Source organism: Protopterus annectens, chromosome 2.part1, assembly GCF_019279795.1.
Source record: "Protopterus annectens isolate FY-2018-M chromosome 2.part1, PAN1.0, whole genome shotgun sequence".
NCBI lineage: Eukaryota > Metazoa > Chordata > Ceratodontiformes > Protopteridae > Protopterus > Protopterus annectens.
This window is the reverse complement of record NC_056729.1, coordinates 1,778,331,442-1,778,352,676: the sequence shown is the minus strand read 5'-3', so window position 1 is coordinate 1,778,352,676 and position 21,235 is coordinate 1,778,331,442.

Genomic DNA, 21,235 nt, shown 5'->3' with positions numbered 1-21,235 from the left:
GTTACATATTTTTCACAGTTAATCCAATATACCTACGACAGCATATTAGCAATATATTTCATCTTGTAAATGTCATTTGAAATTATCAGCATTTAGTAACTATTAAACATTTTAAATAAACCATCTCCTAAATACTAGAATTATTTTGCGCCAACTACATGAAAGAGTCATAGCTTAAAACAAGCATTAAAATTGTATTCAACAATATATTTAATTTAAAAGTCAGTTATATAGGCATAAACGCCTCCGCACGTACATATTGCCAGAACAGAACGAGAAAGAGGCTTCCTGTAACTCTCGAAGCACACTGTCCCAACCTGCAAGAGAGAAAATTACTTACTTATGAAAAAACAGTGCTGCTAGAGTCAAAATACAGTCTCCGAAGATAGAAATCAGCAGCTTTTCGGATGCACAACTTCAGGCAGTCAGGAAATCTTCTTCTGGGCAAGCAGACATCCAAGGGCAATGGATTACAACCCTTATAATTTTCTCTTTGAAAACCTGACAGACATAAGGTATGCAGCACGAGCAATGCAATTCTAGCAGAATAGACAGAACTGGAATTCATTAGCGCTGCTATGACAATGTGAAAGAAAAAGTCAAGGGAAAAGGCTCGTGAATGATTCTGAAGATAAATCCAAGGCATTCAGTGAAGACTGGTGATGCTATGCAGCATGAGAGACCAGATATTATTCCCTCCATTCTGATGATGTATTCTTAGACGGATAAAAACAGTATTTTTTCAAATAAACTATGCCATGTTGATACTGGTACATTGTAAAGGCGTGATGTACTGGGAAATTAATATTTAAGTTTGCGATAACTCCAGAAATCATTAAAACACATGTTTCACACTCAAAAAATCTATGTTTTTCTTTCCATGACATAACTATGACAGATATTCAATAATATTCAAGAAATCATATTATTAAAAGATAGCTCACTAACTTAAAACATCAAATGTACTTACATAAGTTAGGAGTTTTATTTTTGTGTGTCATTAGCAGGAAGGGTCTTGAATATTTTTAAAAAAATGTCTTTTGCTTCTTTCGGGTCTGTAAACACATAGCTCTTGTCATTATAGTTGAAAGAAAGAGTATTAGGATAACGCATCCTAAATCTTATTCCCCTCTTAATCAGGTCTGCACAGAATGGAGATAGTTTTTGTCTGTTTAATTTTATTAGTGCTGGTAAATACTGTGAAAAAGTCAATTTATGTTTATTCCAGATGAGATGTTTTTTACTTTTGGCTGCTTCTAAAATATGCTGGGTGTCTTGAAAGTCCAGTAATCTTGTATATATAATCCGAGGTGAAGTAGAGTTGTCTGACACGCAGGGCTCTGTGCGCTCTTTCTACAGTTAAAGTTTTTGTATTTGTTTCACAATTAAGTAATGCCTCAAATATTTGTTTAGTCACAGAAACAAGATTTTGATTTTCATAAGATTCCGGCAATCCTCTGATTATTATGTTATTTCTGTGACTCCTTGCCTCTAAATCCCGAAGTTTGGCTTGTATATCAACAATTAAAGTATCTTTAAATTTTAAGTCACTTTCAATAGACTCTGCTCTTATTTCTATAGCTAAATACTTATTCTCAAGTATATCCATTCTTTCATTAATCTGTTTTAAAGTTTTACCAAAATCAATGAATTGATCAGAAAAATTCTGTATAGCACTCTGAATGGGTTGTAATGCCATTTTTAAGTCTTCTAAATGAAAGTTAGAGTCACTTTTATCTTTAGCACTTACTTTTATGGTTTCAGTAGATGATTTAGTTGTTCTAAGTCTCTTGGAGCCAGTGTCCTTCTCTGGAGAAAACATAGAAGAGAATTTGGCCTTGGTTGTCTGTGTATCCATGGAGTCTGAGTTGCCAGCCATACCCAGACTGGAGGTGTGAAAGCAGGAAAACTGACACAGAGAGTAGCTTGTAGAGTGCACGTGCCCAAAGACTGTTGAAGCCAAAGATTATTCTGAGGTAAAATAATCCAAAAATTCACCTTTTACGAAAGATGAGTAATACCAAAGTGAAGGAATACAATCAAAAAAACCTTCTGTAAAAAAAACTGTGGAGAAATTTCACTCAAAAGTTAATAAAAATAGGTGGTAATTACATATCAGTGAGGAGCACAGTGAATAGAGAGCAGTCTAGCCGGCGACCATCTTGGAATCTTAATCACTGTAATGTTACCGTCTTACACTACTGGTGTGTCAGCAGGCAGCATGAAAGTGTGCTCTGTTAACTGCATGACTTTCTGCAAGTCATTTCCCTTGTATGTGTCACATCGTTTTTGCATTAGGCTTATAAGATGATGCTAGTAACATATTTATTTATCAATATTTTGTTGTAAGATTAGCCATACTAAGCAGAGCCCATTTTCAAACTCAGGGAGAAAAACTCCCAAATATCATTATCAAGTGTGTATCTAATAAGTTTCACAGTGTGTAATAACAAACAGTACAAAGCACCTGTTTGCAAAAGAAAAAAAGAATAGCATGTTACAAAGTAACCAGTTTAACCAGTGTGTAAGCAGAATTCTACAAATAAAAAAAAATAGTTGCACAAATACTCATTTTAGAACTGTCCATAACAGAAAACACAGGCTGTGTGCTTTAAGATGTGGTAAAATAACAGATTAATGTTTTATGCTCTCGTATCTTAGAGGCAAGTCAGTAATATGGCAAGTGTTAATGGAGGTACCTTTAGAATACTGAGCAAAATCTGAAGAACATGGTGCCGCACTGCCATCAGCTTTCAGTGCTATGACCATACTTAAATGAAGGCCTTTCTTTAGTCTCGGTTTTGAATAAAATCTGCTTTCTGACTTTTGTACAGACATAGTTTGAAATACATTTTCACAAGCCCGTGTAAAGATTGTGTATTGAACATATGCATTATGGGTAGGATTAAAGCACTTTTTTATCCTTTGCTTTAAAAGGTAGAATTGTAAAAACAAAACAAACTTGGTCCGAAGTACTAACAAGTAAAAGTCGCAAGCCTCCATTGATTTTGGCAAATAGAATATTAAACTCTTGTATCTTTTCAATACTGTTAATACAGAGGCTAGAATTCATTAAAGAAATTGCCACCAGTTCTGTATGGGCACTGCCACAGCACCTAATGGTAAAGTGCATTATAGTGCATTTCGGAGACTTGAAAACGCTGCATGGAGTATCATGTCATTACAAGCTCATTATTATGTCTCTTAGTTCAACACTGAGCAGTTACAGGTAACTGTTCTAATGTTCCCAGTGCCAGTCACTGAGGCACCTACAAACATAAACATACACATGCACGCGCATGCACATGCATACCGACACTCCCAAACATACTAACTCTCATACTCACATACACACACACACACACACACGCACACACACACACACACACAAACACACACACACACACACACACACACACACACACACACACACACACACACACACATGCACACTCACTCACTAATGCATACTGACACTCCCACAAATACTGATGGTCATACTCACAAACTCACACAGACTCCTGCAGTCATGCTCCTACATAGACACACACACACACACACACACACACACACACACACACACCTGCAGTCATGCCCCTACATAAACACACACACACACACACACACACACACACAAACATGCACAGACACCTGTAGTCATGCACCTACATAAACACACACATACACACACACACACACACACACACACACATACACACACACACACAAACACCTTCAGCTGTGCCCCTACATAAACTCACACACAGACCCACACACACACACACACACACACACAGATACTTGTTCACGCACACACACACACACACACACACACACACACACACACACACACACACACACACACACACACACACACACACACACACACACATACAGACAATTGAAATCGTGCCCCTGCATAAACACACACACAGACACCTGTAGTTATGCCCCTACATAAACACACACACAAACACCCGCGTGCGCGTGCGCCCATATATTTACACAAATGCTTGCTCATACAACCCCACACGCACTCACTTTTAGACAACTGCAGTCATGCCTCTACATAAACTCACATGGACCCACACACACACACAAATGCTTGCTCACACACAAACACACACACACACACATCCACACACACACACACACACACACCCATACATACCCACCCACACACTCACTTACAGTCAAGCAGTCATACCCCTGCATGAACACATACACACACACATTCACCCCGAACACACACACACACATATTCAGCCTCCACCAACACACACACACACACACACACACACACACACATATTCAGCCTCCACCAACACACACACACACACACACACACACACACACACACACACACACACACACACACACACACACACACACAAAACACAGTTTCATTGTACTTACCTGCATAGAGTTACCAGCCATGCTCCTGTCACAGGAATGAATGGGTTTATGCTGTCAGAAGACGCTGTACACTTTTTACCCTTCGATATACAAAGACCATAGTAAGAGCTGTTCGTGAGTCACTGTAGGATGCCTTCTCATCCAAGTGAAAAGTCTGAGTTAAGTACACATGGCTAATTAGCATGGGCCGCACCCCAGGACTGGTGCATTTGTATGTGCCTTTCACCAGTGAGACCGATTTAGTGCTATATAGTACAGCTGTAGTGGTACAGTGGTCTCTGAGTCGCTCTGACATAATGCACTGATCGGTCTTTCTTCAAACAGCATTGTGCAGTGCATTATACATTTCTGAATCCACAGTTGCAGTGTAGATAGTGTACAGTTTACAGAGCCTGTAACATGAAGTATCAGTTCTATTCATTTACATCATGTTATTTATGTACTGCTGATCTGATTACTCCCTGATGTATTTGTTCTTAGTTATAACTTTAGCTAAATGATTCTGCATACTTACCTAAGCCTGCAGGCTTCTTGAACTCTGTATTACTGTATTTTTTTTAATTTAGCTTAGAAAGTGTCTGAAAGGGATAAACTAGAATCAGTCCATTATTCCATTTAACAAACATTAAATAAAGTAATATCACATTGCATGTCTCAGGATATGATACCTGTTTAGACTTCATGACTCCTTTCTTTAAAAAAAATGGTAAATGCTACATCCCTTGTAGACATCCAGCTATTTTTAAAGATTTCCAATTGCTCATTTTGCTTTACTGGCAATCATGTGAGTGACAAACGCATACTTGTATTACCAGATGCACTCCATACTGACGGATGACTGCATGACACTCCTTGCACTCAGTTCAGGTACTGCTTGTCAGTGGACTTTTCAATCTGACTGACCTTTCTACTTACCTGGTTTGTAATTGAACCTGGGTCATTGGCCTAATGCAGAATTCTGATTATGCACATTCTGCCACTCAGACTTCCTAATGATCTGATGTATAGGTAATGAAGGGAAATTCAGATCTTCCACAATTACATTGATTCCTTAGTTATGCCTTCTTTTTTGCTCTGATGCTCCCTTCATTTTATTTGCAGAAACAGAATGTATAACAGTTGCAGAATATGGCATATTGATAATATATTATTTGTTATTATTTTACAGGTCCTCTGGAGAAACTGGAGGTGTAACTTTTTCACATGTAGCTCAGAACCCCCTAAAGGTACTATACAAATAAAAGCTGATGTACACAGATAGAGGGCTGAAGCTGTGTAGCCCACCACAGTACTATTATCATGAACCCCAGAATGACATAGGTTCACCTTCATGTGTGCATATTGCACACGGGCGAACAGCAATTGTCCAAAAGGCAGTTTGCAAAGTTGCAAACGCCGAACAAAAAAGATTGAATATGCAATGAGTGAATGCACAATGACATTCTCTCATTGCACATTCGACATTTTGGGGCGGATTGCTCTATAGTGGGGATCGGAAATGGTCCCTTTTTCCACTGTAGTGCAATCTCGGAGTTAGAATACTAAAGTAAGGGGGGTGTGGGAGGCACAGCCCCCCACATGGGGGGTGCAGGGGACTTGCCCCCCTGCTTTACACTTCATTAGATTTTTTTTTTCGATATTAATGTTCAAAAATTAGCGAATCTGCTTTTTGGTTTGCTGATTTTCGAACGTTTAAAACTGTCGCTGTTTTCATTTTCATGATTACGATTCGCTCATATGAGCAATCGCACCACTGTGATTTGGCTTTCTAAAAGTAAACCATGTCATATTCTGCTTACACCTGAAAACTGAGAGCTCAAGGTGGAATTCAAAGTCTGCATTTATATGAGGACAAATCGCTTATTTTGGTCCTCCAATTTACCCTTGCTCCTTTGAGATTTACTTATGTTTGACATAAAGTCAGGCTTGTGTATGGGTACATATCTTATTAAACTAATAAATTAAACATATACAAAGATTCCTTATAACTAGCTCTATATGGTCTAGTATATGAATATCTTGTAGTGTGTAAAATCGGGAAGTGCTCCTTTTTCTGACCCTCTGCTATGAGTTTTAATGCCCAGTGCTATGATTTTTAATGCTCAGATGCTGAGAGAAACACTCAGAATATTGCAATCACATTATACCACCCTGGTACACTACTTCCAAATCATGCTGCTAGTATGTCCAGGTATTAAGGATTTGTTTAAAACATCAGTAAAGTCTAGAGCTCAAAGATGACAGATTCATCTATTTGGGATGGGTAGCATTCATTAGCAATACAGTCCATGCTAAAAGTGGTGGAAATTATGAGTTGCCAGTTTATATGTAAGTCTCCAGGTGTTATAGTTTTATGGCTAATTTGTTGGGAAATCTAATGAAGGATACTTTGAGCAGTATCAATGCTATTCCCTGGTGGTATGTAAGTTGTTAAACATATTGTTTTCCTATTATTGATTTTTTAGGAGTGTTATTAGACGTTCAGCATTGTTAAATGTGGGTATTTCCTGTGAAAATAAGGTGATGGTTAGGGAATTTTTATAGAGGATTGCTACACCAACTGCACACTTTCTGTCTGTCATGCCTGCATATATTGTTTCGGGTGGGGGGGTGATCTCATTATCCGTTATTTCTTTTTCTAACCAGGTTTAAGTATTTAGGACTACATTAGGAGTCTATGTAGCAAGGTACACATGTGTGTAGTGGATTTTATAGCACATACTTCTTAGATTCATATTCAGTAAGGTGAGTGATAGTTGAGAAGTAAAGGAACCCACAAGTGAGAAAAACTTTCATTCTGAGGAAATACTAACTTGAGGCATTATTACTTAAAATGAATTATTTATATGAAATCGCATGGAAACGAGACATTTTTTGATAGAATATAGAATGTAAAGCGATGCTGTGAATGTTTTTCTTATGCTTAACTGAATCATTCTACTACAAGTTACATGTCAATTTTTTTTTAATATCAAGAAGTGCAATCTGAAATCTCTAAGGATTAAAAGTGTTTTTTAGGGGCTGTGATGCCCGTGCCCTGGCCCAGCAATCAAGGAGCCTCAATCCTCACCACTAACACCAGGGAGGTCGTCTCCTAGAAGAAGAAAGGATAACTAATACATAGAGTAAAGTACAATTTTCCTTAAGTGCACACAGAGATCCCAGTCAGTCTGGGGCTGGTTGCTCCCTTGCTCACCAGGTCCCCATTAAGACTCCCCACTGGCACAGCTATACGGTCCAGATCTCAACCCAGCTAGCAAGCTAACCTCCAGTACCCTCTCTGTCCAACCAGTGCTTCGTGTCCCTGCCCAGGTAGCTGACACACACCCACACTTTGAGATAAGTATTTATACAATTTCACAGACACTCCTGGGAAAGGCTGACACAGATTCTCCAGCTGTGCCCCTTTACCCAGACTATACGGTAATAATTACTGCCACCACCAGCTTAATATAATTATCAGCTACTAAAAGGCCCTTAAAAGGGTGTCCAATTATTACTGTTCAATATTATAATCCAATGGTAGAATGACTCAACAGTCAAGGCTTAATTTGGAGTGACTTAGACAGTAAAATATGTAAATATGTAATGTACTTTAGAGGTTAAATTATCTCTACATAAACCAGCCACAGGTAAAGGTTTTAAAATAATTAATAGTAAATAATTAAAACACAAGACAAAACTACTACACCACAGAGATATCTAAGAGTTCAGAGATCACACAGAAACTTAAAACAATGCAGAAGGACAGCTCTGATGTCAAAGAAAAACACTTAATCTAACTTTCTAATCTTTAGCTAAACCTAAGAGAAAACACAGTTCTATAATCTTACTTACATACATAAAGCATAAGCAGTGCTGGGCCTTCCCAAATTACATCATTTTGACACTTAGATTTGGAGTTCACAGGCCACAAATTGCATTATTTAGCAAGCAAACACCTGCTCAGGAGATTACAACAATAAAAAGCATTTCAAATATACACTCTAGCTGAAACCAGAGCAATAAAGCACCTTCCACATGTAAATTCTGGCCCTTAACTTTAACCTTAAAACAATGGGCCTGAAACCTTCATCCAGGCTCACTGGAGCCGACTTGTAAACATCAAAGAGATTCATAAGATCTTTTCAGCTTCAAAAGATACATTTGAAATGCTTGGCTTGGTTTTCCTTACAGCAGATGACAATGTTGCAACAATCTTGAAGTTCACATTTTACAGTGTTTTCTTTAATTTAAAAACACAAGCCTGTATTTTACATTTATTTATACAACTGATAGAATTATGTATCAAATTCTGTTTGACTAGGCTTGCAGCCATCGCTCATCTTCCTCCAATCTTCACATCTCTTCCTCCCCGGGGAACTCAAGCAAGTTTTTCAAGTGCCCCTTGAGAAAACATCACTTGAGAGTGTCAGGTCTATGTGGGTGTACCTCACCCCATTCCCTGTCTTGAAACTCCATCTGCATTGGCATTGCTACTCCTACTGTGGTGCTGCACTGACATATATCATATGCTTGCAACCCCAGCCTCCATCTTAGCAACTTGACATTTTGCTGACTGGCTCTGTTTAACCATGTTAGGGGGTTGTGATCTGTCATCATAGTGAATTTTCTTCCATACAGATAAGTCTGAGGTTTTTGTAGCACCCACACTATAGCTAGACATTCCTTTTATACCACTGCATAGCATTCCTCCCTGGGTTGGAGCCTACAAATGAGATAAACCACTGGGTGCACTTCTCCCTCTGAAGAAATCTGGCTAAGTACAACCCCCACCCCATAGTTTGAAGCATCCACCTGCACAACAAATTCTTTGCTATAGTCTGGACTGGCTAACACAGGGGGTCCTCCCAAAGCTTCCTTACGCTTCTGAAATGCCTGCTCACATGCTGTGGCCCACACTACCTTATCTGCCCTGTTCTGCCTTGTCAGGTCTGTGAGGGGAGCAGCTATGGTACTATAATTGGGAACAAACTTTCTGTAGTACTCTGCTGTCCCTAATAACTTCCTCACCTGGTTTTTGGTAACAGGTGCAGGCCATGCCTGAATAGTTTCCACTTTGGCAGGTTCTGGCCTTATCTTACCACCCCCCACTCTATGTCCTAGGTAGAAGACCTCTGCCATGCCCACCTGACATTTGCTCGGCTTAATTGTCAACTCTGCCCTCTGTAGTCTGCCCAGCACCTCCCTGACATGCTGAAGGTGCTCTTGCCAGGAATGGCTGTAGATGGCAATATCATCTAGGTAAGCAAGGGCAAACCCTCCTGCTCCTGCTAGGATATTATCCACCATCCTCTGAAAAGACACTGGGGCATTCTTCATCCCAAAAGGCATCTTTGTGAACTTGTACAAGCCAAAAGGAATCATAAAGGCTGACTTCTGTCTAGCAGTGGGAGTCAGGAGCACCAGCCATTAACCCTTGGTAAGATCAGTGGTTGTAAGATTCTTAGCCCCACCCAGCTGCTCTAGGGCTTCATCTGTCCTAGGCATGGGGTAAGCATCTGACTCTGTGTGACTATTTAATTTCCTGTAATCCACACAGAACATGGTGCTGCCATCCTTCTTTGGCATCAACACTACTGGCGAGGCCCAGGGACTCTTGGACTCTTGAATCACCCCTAGTGCACCTCTTCCCTCAGAGTCTGTTTGACTCTCTCAGACACCCTATAAAGAGCCTGCCTAATAGGCCTTTGGGGTCCTGTATCCACCTGATGCTGCACCAGGTGGGTGCTCCCTGGTTTCCCAATGAACACATCCCCAAATCCCTCGAACCTGGGTAGGAGGTAGCTGCTGGGATATTGCTACCCCTTCCATCGAAGTGTCAGCCCTAGCCTTACCGAGGAGATCAGTCCCCAGATCTCCCTCAGACTCCTCCTGCAATTCACTGCAAATGCTCAGCACAAGGGTCTCCCTAACATGGTAATGTTTCATCATGTTAACTTGGTACAATTTGTGCCCCTGTCTTCTGCCTAGCAGTTCCACCATGTAGTTAACATCACTTACCTTTCTTACCACCTTGTAGGGTCCCTCCCAAGCTGTTTCCAACTTGTTGTGTCTGACAGGAATGAGAACCATTACCTGCTGCCCTACAGCATACTCTCAAGCTCGAGCATTCCTGTCATACCACATCTTTTTCTGTTGTTGGGCTTCTGCCAGGCTCTCCTGGGCCAGGCCCATGAGTTCCCTGAGCCGTGCCTGAGGTTCAGGACATATGCACCAACAGACTGCTTGTGAGACTCACACTCACCTTCCCACTCATCTCGAATTAAATCTAGAGGTCCCCTCACCCTTTGCCCATACAGCAATTCAAAGGGTGAAAAACCTGTGGATTCCTGGGGAACCTCTCTGTAAGCAAACAATAGATGACGTAAATATTTATCCCACCCCCTCTTAAACTGATCTGCAAATGCCCATAGCATGGACTTGATTGTAGAGTTTAACCTCTCAACAAGACCATTAGTCTGGGGATATTAAGGGGTGGTCTTCATGTGCTTCACCCCACAGGACTTCCATAGACATGCTAGCAGATCTGAAATAAAACTGGCACCTCTGTCAGACAGTATTTCCTTTGGGAAACCTACCCTGCTGAAAATCTCTAGCAAAGCATTTGCCACCTTCTCGGCCTCAATGGAGGACAAAGTCACTGCCTCAGGTTATTGTGTAGCATAATCTACAATCGCTAGGATATACTTTTTCCCTGTGAAACGTGGGGTACTCAGAGAACCCACAATATCCATAGCTACCCTCTGAAATGGCTCCTCAATCACAGGCAAATACATCAAAGGAGCTCTCACCTTATCTCCTGCCTTGCCTACCTTTTGGCACTGCTCACAGGTCCTGCAGTACCCGGTTACATCTCTGGAAATTCCATGCCAATAGAAGTTTTGCATAATACACTTCTTTGTACGTTTTATGCCCATATGACCTGCAAAGGGAATATCATGGGCTATGGCTAGAAGAGCCAGATGGTAAGCTCTAGGCACTACCAACTGCTGTACTCTCTCACCTTCTAGCCCTCCCTCAGGGGTCCACTCTCTGTATAGTAACCCTTTGTCCCAGTATACAGATTCCCCCTTCCTTGAGAATCTGGTGCCTCCCTAGCTACCTGCCTCAGGCCTTGCAATGTAGGGTCTGACAGCTGAGCCTGTCTCAAGTCTCTCCTTGTAACCCTTCCCAGCTCCCCTTCCATAGGAAGTTTGGCAACCTCTGACAGCAGTGACTCACTGTCAGCCTGGGTACTACTACTCACCTCTACCTTTGCAGTCACTCTGTCCAAGGGACCATCAGTACCCACAAGCAGCTGTGGCTCACATTCAGTCTCACTGTTACAGCGTAGTGCACTCCCTGAGGTAACCACCTTAGCAGTCCTGGCTGCAAGTATGCAGTATGTCTGGGTCTCACCAGGCTACCAGACCCACATGCTTGTCTCCTCGCCTCACTGCATGTAACTGCACAAGTGCAGGGTACTGCACTAGCAAAATCATTCCTTATCAGGACATCTGTAGGTATATCCTCAAACACACCTACTGGCTGGCTTCCTTTTCCACCCTCCCAGTCAAGGAGAACCTTAGCCAAAGGTATTTGGAATGGGATCCTTCCTAAAGCCCTGACTGGAGTAGACTGCCCAGGCAAGTAGAGCTCCTCTGTAACCAGTGCAGGCTTTACAATGGTTATATCAGAGGCTGTGTCTCTCTTAGCAATGGCCTCCTTGCCATTCACTACAGTAGGATATAACCTCTGGTGGTAGTTTGGTAACCTTGTTGACCCAAGACCACCCTCTATTGGCATTTTGTCTTTCCCACTTACTGACTTTTTCAACTTTTGTTCCCCAGCTTGCCTCTGTGGACACCTGTATGCCACATAGCCACACTGGTTGCATTCAAAACATTTAACCCTAGCTCCTGGACATGAACCTGGACTAGTGGCTTCCCCTGCTACTGGCGGATTCTTTTGGGGCAGTCTGTGCTGCCCACCATGGGTTCCTTTAGTCCCATGAGCAGTACTGGGGGTCCCTTTCCTGTGCAGGGCTAACCTGCTTGCTAGGTATACGTCTCCCTTTTTCCACAGCTCCTCTAAAGTAGCATACTGTCTATCAGCTAACAAGATCCTCGTGTCCTCAGGCAAAGTGCTAAGGGTTTGTTCCCTCACCAAAAGGTCTGCCAGCCCTTCAAAAATGGTGACCTGACATCCACTCACCCAGCTATGAAAATAAGTGCTCAGTTCAACAACATATTCACATACATTTTCATCTGCCTCGCATCTATGCTCACAAAACTTTTTCCTATACATTTCAGGTGTTAGCTTAAAACATTCCAACAAGTGTCATTTTACAGCAGTATAATCAAAACAGTCAGTGTCGTGCATTTTTGCTAAAGAAGTTACAGCTTTACCATGGAGTAAGGGGTCAGGAACCGTACCCAAAGCCCTTGGTCAACCTCACACTGTTTACATACCTGCTCAAACATATGAATAAAGCTATCAAAATTATCCCCCTCTTTAAACTGTGGAAGAAATTTACTGACCTTTTGTTCTTCTGGGGTCCGGTTACTCCCTTCCCCATTACCTCCATGACTCTGGCAAAGAGTCAGCATTTCCCCCTCATGCCTTCTCTGCCGTTCATTTTCCTCAGCTTGTAGACTCCTCATTTTCTAGCTGCTTCTAGTTCCATACGCCTGGCCTCCAACTCAAGTCTCTTTAGTTCCAACTGGATTTTTAAGTCCACTGCAGAAAGGTTGAGCTGTCCATTCTCCGCGGATATTGCATCTCCACTGTCAATCTGATTTTCCTCCAGGCTGCTGTTTTCTGATTCAGCTGTAACCAAGGCTGCAGTCAGGTCTGCCTTAGTCAGGTTTCCATGCACCAGTCGCTTAGCCTGGCACATCTCTGCCAGCTGGCTCCTTGTCAGCTTTCCATACTCCTCTGCTAACATGCTGCCTGCTCACCCTGACTAACACTAAGCTAACAAAAGAAATAAAACAATTGTGATCTGAGTGGAGAAAAAGTGTTTTGGTACCTATCTTTAAGAATAAGAGTGATGTGCAGAGCTGCAGTAACTACAGAGGGATAAAATTGATCAGTCACAGCTTGAAGTTATGGGAAAGAGTAGTGGAAGCTAGGTTAAGAAGGGTGGTGATGATTAGTGATCAGCAGTATGGTTTCATGCCAGGAAAGAGCACTACAGATGCAATATTTGCTCTGAGAGTGTTGTTGAAGAAATACAGAGAAGGTCAGAAGGAGTTGCATTGTGTCTTTGTGGACTTAGAGAAAGCATATGACAGGGTGCCTAGAGAGGAGTTGTGGTATTGTATGAGGAAGTTGGGAGTGGCAGAGAAGTATGTAAGAGTGGTACAGGATATGTACAAGGGTAGTGTGACATTGGTGAGGACTGCGGTGGGAGTGACAGATATGTTTAAGGTGGAGGTGGGATTACATCAAGGATCAGCTCTGAGCCCTTTCTTATTTGCAGTGGTGATGGACAGGTTGACAGATGAAATTAGACAGGAGGCCCTGTGGACTTTGATGTTTGCAGATGATATTGTGATATGTAGTGAGAGTAGGGACCAGGTTGATGAGACCCTGGAGAGGTGTAGATATGCTTTAGAGAGGAGAGGAATGATGGTCAGCAGGGCTAAAACAGAATATATGTGTGTGTAAATGAGAGGGAGGGTAGAGGAATGGTGATGATGCAGGGAGTAGAGTTGGTAAAGGTGGATGAGTTTAAGTATTTGGGATCAACAGTTCAGAGTAATGGTGAGTGTGGCAGAGAGGTGAAGAAGAGAGTACAGGCAGATTGGAATGGGTGGAGAAGAGTGTCGGGAGTGATTTGTGACAGATGGGTACCAATAAGTGTGAAAGGGAAGGTCTACAAGAGGGTAGTGAGACCAACTATGTTATATGGGTTGGAGATGGTAGCATTGTCGAAAAGGCAGGAGTCAGAGCTGGATGTGGCAGAGTTAAAGATGTTAAGATTTGCACTGGGTGTGACTAGGATGGACAGGATTAGGAATCATTATATTAGAGGGTCAGCTCAGGTTGGACAGTTTGGAGACAAAGCAAGAGAGGCGAGATTGCATTGGTTTGGACATGTGCTGAGGAGGGATGCTGGGTATATTGGGAAAAGGACGCTAAGGATGGAGCTGCCAGCTAAGAGGAAAAGAGGAAGGCCTAAGATGAGGTTTATGGATGTGGTAAGAGAGGACATGCAAGCGGTTGATGTGAAAGAGCATGATGCAGAGGACAGGAAGATATGGAAACAGATGATCCGCTGTGGCAACCCCTAATGGGAACAGCCAAAAGAAGATGATGTGATCTGAACTCTGAATATACACTGCGTGGCTGTTTTAGAGTACAAAACACTTTCAGAGATCACTGTACATAAGCTGCAGGAATTCACTCTACCCACATCACTACAAGCCAATTAGTGTTTGCCAACTAATCAATATGTGATTTGGATCCCACCACAGCAAACCAATATAGGATAGGATATCCCAACCACCGCCACCAATATGTGATGCCCGTGCCCTGGCCCAGCAATCAATCCTTACCACTAACACCAGGGAGGTTGTCTCATAGAAGAGGAAAGGATAACTAATACACACAGTAAAGTACAATTTCCCTTAAATGCACACAGAGATCACAGTCAATCTGGGGCTAGTTGCTCCCTTGCTCACCAGATTCCCAGTAAGACTCCCCACTGGCACAGCTATAGGTTCCAGATCTCAGGCTAGCTGGCAAGCTGACCTCCAGTACCCTGTCTGTCCAACCAGTGCTTCCACACCCACACTTTGACATAAGTATTTATACAATTTCACAGACACTTCTGGGAAAGGCTGACATAGATTCTCCAGCTGTGCCCCTTTACACAGACTATATGGTAGTAATTACTGCCACCACCAGCTTAATATAATTATCAGCTACTAAAAGGCCCTTAAAAGGGTGTCCAGTTATTACTGTGCAATATTATGACTCAACAGTCAAGGCTTAATTTGGAATGACTTAGTAAAATCTGTAAATATGTAATGTACTTTAGAGGTTAAATTATCTCTACATAAAGCAGCCACAGGTAAAGGTTTTAAAATATTTAATAGTAAATAATTAAAACACAAGACAAAACTACTACGCCACAGAGATATCAAAGAGTTCAGAGATAACACAGAAACTTAAAACAATACAGTAGGACAGGTCTGATGTCAAAGAAAAACACTTAATCTAACTTTCTAATTTTTAGCTAATCTTAAGAGAAAACACAGTGCTATAATCTTACTTACATACATAAAGCATAAGCAGTGCTGGGTTAGATGTCCAAGATCAAAATGCACCCCAGCCTCTCACTGAACAATAGTTTTTAAACACTGACCAACAGCTCTGCTGAGGCCTTCCCAAATTACATCATTTTGACACTTAGGTTTGGGGTTCCCAGGTCACAAACTGCATTATTTAGCAAGCTAACACCTGCTCAGGAGAGTACAACAATAAAAGGCATTTCACATATACACTCTAGCTGAAACCAGAGCAATAAAGCACCTTCCACATGTAAATTCTGGCCCTTAACTTTAACCTTAAAACAATGGGCCTGAAACCTTCATCCAGACTCACTGGAGCCGACTTGTAAAACATCAAAGAGATTCATAAGATCTTTTCAGCTTCAAAAGACACATTTGAAATGCTTGGCTTGGTTTTCCTTACAGCAGATAACAATGTTGCAACAATTTTGAAGTTCACATTTTACAGTGTTTTCTTTCATTTAAAAACACCAGCCTGTATTCTACATTTATTTATACAACTGATAGAATTATGTATCAAATTCTATTTGACTAGGCAGGCAGCCTTCGCCCACCTTCCTCCTATCTTCACAGGGGCGCAAGCCACTCTGTACACCTCATTTGGGAGTCTTGCCCTGTACGGCCTTACTCGTCATGCAGCTATAACTAATACTGTCAAAACTCCACCACTACCTGCCTTCATGTCCCATAATCCAAACCATCAAACACAGAACATAGCTTCTCCATCATCGACAGACAAAGTCTGGGAAGCCCTATCCCTAAAAATTTGACACAATAATTCCTACAGCATCTTTAGAAAATGGTTAAAAGCATCTTCAGAAAACAGCTGTCTGTAAGTGGTTTCACAATAATGCATTGCTGGCACGTTATAATGTAACTGCTATCACGACACATATCAGTAGAGCCCAGGGATTGCTTCAAGGACTCTGCCATCTCTCTCTCATGTCCTCCTTACTCATCCTGCTCCCCATACATCACCTGTCCTTTATCTCACCTTTCTATCTACATTTGTACTTGTATATCCTAGACTTTTATCTCCTCCTCTTTATCCCGGCAGCTGAAAATGCACAAACACTAAAATGCTTCCCATCACTTTATGTATTTCTTCATTTCTTCCTTTATTCACCTGTGTTTGTTTCTGTGTGTGCGTCCCTCTCTCTCTCTCTCTATCTGTGTATCTATCCACCTGTCTATCTCACTATCTATATGTTTGCATCATGAAAGGAAAAAAACTCAAAAGAGAGAATTACAAATAGTACAACAAAAAAAGGAGACTTTCAAAAGACTGAATTAGTCATATATGACTGAATCACAAAGCACTGCTTAAGTCTCTCCCCCTAAAAAAGCCCTGTATATCAGTAAACCTCAGCTACATAAGGCTTAATACTGATAATGTAAAGGGGAAGGGGTTTTAGTAATGTGTAGGGGAAGGTTAGGGTTAAAGTTAGGGGTAGCACAGAAAAGTAAGATGGTGCAGGGTGTTGAAGCACATTCAAAACTACTGGTGTAACACAGTGTGGCACATATTCACAACCACCACTTTTTCATTCAAACAATTTCCTGCACACTCTTACCTACACTATAGAAAACAAAATTCAGCCATGTGTGTTTCACTCAAGTAAGCATTCACTCATTTATGCTTTCTCTCTTATCTTTCTACTGAATTTGCATTCTATCTTCTAAGTTATATCCATCCTTATGATAAAGTGAGACGGAGAGAAAAAGAATATATATTCACATAGTCGAGACTAAAACCATGTGTGTGTGTGTCTGTGTGTGTGTCATGTTTCACTGTTCCAAGACTAACAATGTGGGTTATCCTTGTTGTGGTAGTAGCCCTTAATTAGCTCAGACCCCAGAGACTTTTCTCCCTCTTCTTGGGCTGGTGGTTGTAAATATTAACCTTTCTTAGTAATACTGGTTGTCAGGTACAACCAGTACTTGTACTTTCTGTTTATTCTGCTCATTCAGAGTGTTAATGCTTTATTTTATTTCTTATTACTAAGTTGGCTCTACTGGTCTGAGTCTGAAAATGACCCACAGAATCAGTGCTCTACCCTGGCTAACAAATATAAATACATAAATAAAGGTATGTAACAACTCCACAGCCATGCAACAGTGGGAAAAGTATAACCAAATAAATAAATAAATAAATAAATAAATAAATAAATAAATAAATAAATACATAAAATAAAAAACACTGCAATACTCAATCTGGTTTCATCAAACTAAGATTAAATAACTTAATAAAAAGCTTCTTGCACAAATTATACACATCAGAGTATGGGATACTTCACTTTCAGTAAGTTGTTTAAGAAGTAATCAGTTATGAAAAAAGAATTACAAGAAATATGTCTCTGTTCTTAAATTTCAGGAAACTCTGTGTTCATTTCTGCACACTTTCATCACTGATCATAGCCTAACACTTAAAGTTTGTTTTAGCGTTGGGTACATATTAAAAAAGGAACAGTTTACAGAACCGTGCTTCATCAATGCATCCTCTCCTATAATTTTAGGTATATTTTTATTCGTTCCTTGATGGCATGGTGAAAGCATGTTAATATTAGTGCTTCTTGTATTGTGATTTGAATGAATGAAATGTCAGTCAAGCTTGCATTCTTCAAGCAAGATGAAGATATTCTAGACATTTTATTACAGAGCCTCTGTCAGGCTTCAGGAAAGGAAAACTACAGCTTTAAAGGCTGCCTGTGCAACCTTTTGCCCTCCTGTTTTATCTGAAGTCAGAATGCATGTTGTTCGGGGCCTGATCAGCCTTAGCTAATTAGTAATCTGACAGGAGCTGCGCCAGAGATTAGCTTCTTATCCCAGACTGTACCAAACCCTGACAAATTAGCTTCACACTCATCAGGGACTCAGAGGTGACATTCCAGCGTGTGGGGGGAGGAGCTGCCTGTTGGTTTTCTGTACTTCTGAATATCTTGGCAAGAGATGACTGCTAGACAGATTTATAGAATTCTGAGGACAGTAAAAGGGGTGAAAAGAGCTCCTTATTTATGAGGAAGAAGAAAATCAATCAGGAAGATGCCAGAAAAAGCAACAGAATGATAAAAACTGAAACAGCTACTTGCAGATCAAGTGACATCTGGCCAGTAGTCCCAGCAGGATGAGACAGCTGGGGAGGAGTTCACCAGCACCTCAACACGCTCTGGTCCTTCAGAGTAAAACTTGATAAAGCATCAGCAAAGGCCTAATAAAGGAGGTAATTCAGTTGCACTTCTCATCATTAGGTTTTAAAAACATTCCCGTACCAAGTTTATTACAACCGCTGCTCCTGTACTCAGCATAATGCTGTCATTTACAGAGACCTGGGGTTTCAAATGACTCCATGTTATTTCTTTGCAGTTGATAATCTTATTTAGAGATGGGTGCCAAATAAGAATCCTTGTTATTTCTTTGCAGCGTTTTGATAAAAGTTTCCATTGCAGTTTATTCCGTAAAGTTCCATTTTTTCTTAAAATCCTTTATTTTACAAAATTATTCAAGCACTGCAGTGTTGATTTCTGGAATGATTATAATCTTTAGTTACTCAATACTCTAATAATTGGAATATTTCCATAAGTTTTAATGTAGATTAATGTTTCCAAAAAAGTTATTTTCTTCATCTGGTTGCCCTTTTTCAACATGTTGTCTACCCCTGTGTCCTGTCCAGTCCCCAGGGGGTGGAAAGTGGGGAAGTAGAAAAAATCTTGAGCTTGTCTAGGATGCTGGGAAGAAAATGTGAGGGTTTCAATGAGGAAAGTCTCTAGTGAGAAAACAAAAGGACCAATTTGTTATCAGGGATGGCTTATGGTTGGACAGGTAAACAGTCTAAAATAAATATAGAAAAAAGCGTATGTAACATCTGTCTCTCCCCTGCACTGAGACTGTAGCTTTGATTCTGACATCCTTTGGTATCATACACCATACTCTTTACTTGGACATCCCCCATTACAAGTTCCTTTTTTGGGTTGCTGAAATTCTTTTCGCACTCATATCTCTCAGTTGCCCAGATTTTTTGTCATACATTGTTGGTCTGCTCCTCATAAAATGTGTGTTTTTCTGGAAAATCTCTGGGCATTGAAGTCAGTAAATAATGGCAAATGTTTCAGACTTCATATCATTCAGAAAAATGCATGCTAACACAAATCCTGTTATTCTAGCAACAGTCTATGTTTAAAAGAGCAATATTTAAAATATGTCCATATTTTTGGGACTCTGTCCCCCCATTATTTTAGGGTTTGTCCAGATTTCTTATGCTAAGAAGTTGAGAGGCATGCTCACACTACAGGGACTCTTGGAGGCTCCAGGCTTGAATTTCATCATACTGTCTTACTTAAGGACTAACCTTTCCACTCCTCACTTCCTCCATAACCTAACCTTCTCCCTTCCCTATCCCTTCTAACATATCTTGCTTCTTAATTTCATGTATCTTATGCTCCCAACCATCTGTTTTTAACCTGTTCATCTGTGTGCCTCGTTTACTGAGTAATTCACTTTGGATAGCCCAGCATTCAGTAGAAGGATGATTAATCCATCCATCCATCCATCAATAACCTCTTTTTGACATTTTTGCACATGGGGTCAGAATGTCATTTTAACAGTGACAATCTAGATCCAAGGTTTACACAAACCGGGTAGCAATGTTAGCAAATAATTGTATGGAGAGTGCTGACCCTAGTATTAGCTCCGCTGCATGCAATTCCTCTAAGAATGCCATCCTCCTGGAAAGACTCATAAAAGTATAATTTTGTTACCTGCTTTCCACTCAGTCAGCAGTAACTTACTTTCCATTTTCTAGTTCCTATAAAAAGTCTAACATTTCTGATAGACAGGATGGTGGTTCAGTGGTTAATATCTGTGCTACAGAGGTCTGTGAGTTCGTACACAACTTCTGGTCACTATCTAAGTGCAGTATGTGTTTTTTCACTATATTTCTTCATGTTTTGTCTTGGCTCACTGGCTCCTCAGTTCTGTGCACTTTTTTTCTTATGCCTGCCAACCATCAGCCACCCTTAACCCTTTCAGACTCAAGCCAATTTATTCCCTAGGGATGAGATGTTCCCCTCAGATCCCCTTTGGTTAGCGCCATCTGGGGGAACCATTGTCTAGGGAAATATCTGAGAGTTTGATGCTCTCAGTAAGCTCCACGCAATGAGGTAGCAATTTACATGTAAGGCCTAACCCATGCACCTTCAGTGGTGATGTGGGTACCTACATCACAGTTGGGAGCATCTATGATCCCTCTATCAGTCTGCGTATACTTCCTGGTGTGATCAACAAGGGCTACCATCACTGACTTAGGTGGGCATACCCTGCTCTGTCCCCCTGCCCTTACAACATTGTTCCCTGCCCTGCAGCAGTGACTGAGTCAAAAGATGTGCTTTGGGATAGCCAGGGCCCTTTACTTCCACTGCAGAACAGCCATGTCCATCCACTCAGCCTGTGTTGTTAATCACCTGACCTGCTAATCAAACATAGGTCATCTACATCTGTTTATAGTCATGGCTTAGGTCATCAACACCACCAGCAAGGATGAA